Raw genomic sequence first — 6,000 nt, 5'->3', positions numbered from 1 at the left:
TTACGTACAGTAAAAATAGTAAAGGTCCAAGTATTGAGCCTTGTGGGACTCCGCATAATATATGTTCAGGATTAGATATAGTATTGTTTATGCATGTATATTGTGAACGGTTATTTAGATAACTTCTTAATAAACATAGAGGAACTCCTCTGATACCATAACAGTTTTCAATTTTTTTTAACAGTAGAGCATGATCCACAGTATCGAAGGCTTTTGACAAATCCAAGAATACACTACATGTATGAAGTCCCTTATCCAGTCATATGAAGAACTTATGTCATATGAATATAGTCATATGAATTACTTATGAAGTCCCTTATAGGTTATATATGACCTTAAAATGGCACCATTGCCCCCCTGCCCTCCATCCACAGAACTGAGGGCAGGGGGGCATCCGCTTCCGCCCCCCGCTTCCAGCGCCCCTGGGTGCATCTACAAATGATAACAACTAAGCAAAATGAAACCGGCAACGCATTTCAGTCTTGTCATGCAAATTACGGCCATGATTTCAGTACATTGTTACGTCACAAAAGCTTGGAACCGCAATGTTTTGTAAGAGCATATGAAATCACCAAAATATTTCCCAAAATAAATAAAAAGAACTTCAAAGAACTTCCGAAGTTAGGGTTGCCAGATTGGGCGCTTTTATGCCCAATTGGGCTGCTTTTGATTTCTCCAGGCGCCAAAAAATTCGCGTTGGGCGCGCTTTTTTGGCTGGCGCCCAATTGGGCTACTTTTTTTTTAAATATATTATAATTTTTTATCTAAAAAATGTATCATGTTTGAGATTTTTACCTAATTCGTAGTTATTTTATTGAGGAGCAGCGTTTTTGGAGGCTAATTTTCAAAAATATGCATGTTTAGGCTTTAATATCTGGCAACTTTGGCAACTTAAGTGATCCAAGTTTTCATGAAAATGCAGTGGACCAGGGTTGCCAAATGGCCTTTTTTTAGGCCAAATTCCAAAAGTCTGGCCTTTTTAAATTGCAGTTGGCTTAAAAAAATTGTTGCAAATAAGGCCAGAAAATCTGGTCTTATTTGGCCCTTTTTATGGCTGCAAATTTGACCGGTTTAGAAGGTATTATTTTAAGTAAATTGCAAATAAAAGTATCACTTAAAGCCTCAACTATATCCGTTTTAATTACTAAGTAGAGACATAGAGAGTAGAGAATGTGTTAGCTGTGGACAGGGTGGTTCAATTGAGTTGAACCGGGTTTTGGGACTATTGCCAAGTAGCCTAATTAGTGAAGTCTCTTAGCTTAGTCAGTACATTATAGTACCAACAGCATAGTAAGGTGTAAGCAACTGATTCTGTAAACCATCTAAAAACTTATATATTATAGGCCAGGGACCAGGGTAATAGTAATAATAATAGAAAGAAGAAAGAACAAATTTTATCAGAAACAGTTATATTTTAATCATTTTTTTGAAAGGTTAAGGTATATATAGCCTATTCTCCAAGTATTGAAAATGAGTAAGTATACAGTTAATAAGGCATGCTGATGATGAATTAAAGTGATAATGGTTTCTAGTTTTTCTGCTACTACAGTAATTGTTTATTAAACAGATTATGCAAACGAACCATTATGCTCTGACAGTGCTAAATTATTTTCTGTTATGCTTGATCGTTAAATGCCATTTACAAAAAAATATTTTAATTAAGTTGTTAGCGTTTATTTAGCCTTAATAGAAGTATAAACAGACATAACTAAGCAACAACACTACTATTAATATAAATATTTTTGCTGTGATACTATATGATTCTTTAGCATTTCTTTCAATAATGTATTTTTCTTATAGGCTTGAAAAGGGCTATATGACTAGCCGAAAACGTTTGCTTGTTGTTTTTTGTTTCAAGCCTATAAGAAACATATTTTTGCTGTGATACTATATGATTCTTTAGCATTTCTTTCAATAATGTATTTTTCTTATAGGCTTGAAAAGGGCTATATGACTAGCCGAAAACGTTCGCTTGTTGTTTTTTGTTTTTATAATGTTAAATGTAGTGTTGTTGCTTAGTTATGTCTGTTTATGGTTTAAAAGAGTTACCTCTCTACCCAAATTGTATTAATAGAAGTAGGCTAAATAAAGAATTTGGCCTTTTTTGGCCTTATTTTATAATGAATTTGGCCTTACTATAGCTTGAGTATCTGGTAACCCTGCAGTGGACTTCAGTTCAGTTTGTTTTTATTTCTGATCATTACAACGCAAAACAATAATTATAATTATGTCAAACATAGCAGGGGTCTAGAAAAAAGTAGAAGAGACAAAACACGGACGCTATAACGTGCATGATGCCAAAGCAGGACAATTAGTTATGGCATATGTTGTATTTCCAGACGTTTAATATAAAATAAGCAATAATAATAGTAGCCAACCAAGTGAGAAAACGATTTACCTCTTGTACTTACTAATAATAATAATGTTATGGTTTTATTTATTGTCGCTCTACAACAGCTAAGGTCTTTTAGCGACAGGGACAGGGCTTATTTTTAATTTGTATCAGGTTTACGATGTTATCACATTATTACCCGACTCATTCTCACTGCGCTATGCAGGATAGAACACAATCGGTACCGTTTTTAAAGTCTTCGGTTTGACCCGACCTGGAATCGATCTCAGATCTACCAGCACCAGAGCCGAAGGCGAAACCACTCGGCCACTGAGCTGGTCTTGTACTTACTGATTCAGTGTATAAAAGCAACGCAATATATAGTAAGAAAGAAACGCCAAACAATCAACTAAGGAACGTGGTACAGAACGCTCAATTGATTACACGCGCAGTGCGGTGGTAATCAATTCCAACGTCTGTACCAGAAAACGCTGAATGTAATTATGCAGTGAAGCAGGTCACAAGTTACATAAAATCAACGTAAATAAAATGACGACTATAACAGCATATGGTCGCAACACGTTAATAAAGTTTTTACAAATGTAGAAAGATGAGAAAAAAAGGCTAGTGAATTTTTTTTTAACAATTTATATAAGTAAAAAAACAGACAGAAAAGATAGTTTCTACGTTGATCGACCTTGGAAGGTTATTAAAAGTGTTGATGGTCTTGAGGGGAACACTCTTGATGCGTTAGCTCATCACGAAAAGCAATTAAACCATTTTTTGTGTTACTTGGTGTGGTACCAGTACTTGTTTGTAGTTACGGTAATTTAACAAACTGTTGAGTGAATGCATGGTTGCCAATCTGTCTGAAAGATGTGAAAAACTGGAAAAATACTTATAATTTGGGACTGATGATCAAGCGCTCCGGAAGAATTTTGTATAATCGCCAATCTCTTTGCTTTGGGCTCCATTTTAGAACCCCCCAAAAAATTGGGCTATTTTTGAGCTACTTTTTGCATAAGCTTGGGCTTTTTTTTATATTAACCTCTGGCAACCCTATCCGCAGTGTAGAGAAAATATCTTACACAATAGATGCAGTAGGTGCACAATATCATATTTCATTACAGACTTCTTTTACACAGTTTTGCTTTACGATTTAGACGCAAAAATGACCGAAATCCTGTAAAGTGACCTTAAAATATAATATTTTGACCTGAAAAATGACCTTAGATGGTGTTGAAAGTAACACTATTGAACTAGCCATCCTCAAAAACCCTAATATGGAATCCAAGATTGTGTTTCTAGCTTCTCTAGAAGTCATTTTAGCCAGGACTCAAGTTAATCATTCAGACTCAAGTTACAAACCCCGAGCATGGGTGGTTCCAGTCCTTTACCTAAGGAGTCCATAGATGCAACAGATAAAGTTCTTGCGTCACATCAGAGACATTACAAAGAAAAGTAAATTCAAAGATTTAAGTGAAAAAATACTCGGAAAAAGGGCCAAGAAGAGCTTAAAGATTACATTTCTGCATAACTTTCAATCAAATATGAAACAAATTACACAGTATCACACTAAATCAGCAGTAATGTCAAAAAATGCTGCTAAATTCGGCCTCCAAATAAATGTGTCCAAAACTTAATGTATGACAACCGACAAAACTAACAACACACTCAATCTCACTCTCTATGGAAAACAAATAGAACAAGTACCAGAATTCATATATCTTGGCCACCGACTATCCGCAACCAACGATGGAAAGACTGCAGTGCAACACCGAATTGGCTTAGGCTGGGCAGCATTTGAAAAGAACAAAAAGATTCTAACATCCAATAGACTCCCAATCAAACTGAAAGCAAAAATTTTCAACACCTACGTTTTACCAGTCGTGCTGTACGGTCTAGAATGCGTAAATTGGACATCATCAACAATGAAAAAACTCACTACCTTCCAAAATCACATCATGAGAAGCATGACCAACAAAAGGTTACTTGATCACACAAAAATAGAAGATCTTCTAACTATGACAAAACTACATCCAATTGCAGCAATAATAAAATCAAAAGTTTTAAAACTGTTTGGCCACACTAAAAGATCACAATTCGGAATCAGCAAAGTTTGCACAGAAGGCAAAGTAGAAGGAAAAAGAAAACGTGGCAGACAACCAAAACGATGGCAAGACAACATTCAATCATGGACCGGACTCCACTTGACGACACTGGGCGAGTTGACTCAAAATCGCCACTCTTGGAAGCAAATAAGCCATGTTGATGCGCAATCTGCCGCAGGCGGAGATAACGACTGATGATGACACTAAATCAGAAATCGATTTATTTATAGAGCTTTCCCTACACCAGTGTAATAAGACTATGCTGAATAATAAGACTATACTATTCTATTTGAATAAGACTATACTGAAGAAGCCACACTTGTGTGGGGCGAAAGCTTTACAAATAAATTGATTTTTTCTGATTTAGCGTGATACTGTCTACTTAATTGTTTCAAATATTTTATCACACTACCGTCACCACGCATCCTAATCAGGCTTGCCAGATTGGTCTTTTGGGGCCAAATTTGTGAAATTTGGCCCTTTTTAGAGGTAGTTGGCCCCCAAAAAAATTGTTTGGCCCCTTGGCCCTTTGTTTTCAATATTTGGCTCTTTTTGGAAGCAGTTGGCTCATACTATCAATACATAGGCGCCTAGCTATTTTCTTGGCCGTGGGGGCGAAAGCGTGTTTCATCAGAAGCAACGTAATCAGGGTTACACTTGACAGGTCACTCACATACTGTCACCATTTACAGTCACTACGCAAAAAGCTGACATCTCGCGTCGCCCTGCTGAGACGTTTGGCAGGCACAACTTGGGGTGCAGGTGCTGACACCTTGCGCACTGCAACCCTGGCGTTGGTCCACTCCACTGCTGAATACTGCGCCCCTGCCTGGTGCCGCAGTGCCCACACCCGTCTCATCGACAGCCCAATCAACGACGCATTGCGAACTGTAACTGGATGCCTGCGCCCAACTCCAACAGAGTATTTACCAATCCTCGCAGGCATCCAACCTGCTGAGCTTCGCCGAAAGGGAGCCCTTATACACCTGGCTCGCTGGGCGGGGGATCCTAACCACTTGCTTCATGCAAAACTCAACATCCCACCTCAGGAATCTCCCCGGCAATTAAAGTCAAGACACCCCTTTGTGCCAGCTGCTGTTGAATTACTACATCCATTCAGCGATCATGCCATCAGCGCAGCACACTTCATGGAAGACAATTGGAATGCAGCGTGGTGTGCCACCGACACGAAACTACATCGTTTTATACCTCACCCGGTGGCGCGCCCCCCTGGTATGGACCTGCCTCGGCCGACTTGGGTCAAGCTCAACAGAATCCGAACCGGAGTCGGTCGCTTCCATTCCAACATGCACAAGTGGGGTTTGGCTCCCTCACCGGCCTGCGAATGCGGCGCGGAGGAACAAACTGCTGACCATGTCGTTCTCGAATGTCCGATCTATAAGGCACCAAATGGAACGCATGGTATAGCAACGCTGGACAAAGCTACACTCACCTGCCCTGAAATTTGATTTGATCTGGTCTCAAACGAAAGAAGAAGAAGAAGAACGTAAATTCAGCAAATGTCACGCAGATGGATGACGTAATTATGCCGTCACA

The sequence above is a fragment of the Aplidium turbinatum genome, chromosome 13 (genome assembly GCF_918807975.1).
Source record: "Aplidium turbinatum chromosome 13, kaAplTurb1.1, whole genome shotgun sequence".
NCBI classification, from domain to species: Eukaryota; Metazoa; Chordata; class Ascidiacea; order Aplousobranchia; family Polyclinidae; genus Aplidium; species Aplidium turbinatum.
Note: the sequence above shows the minus strand (reverse complement) of the source record.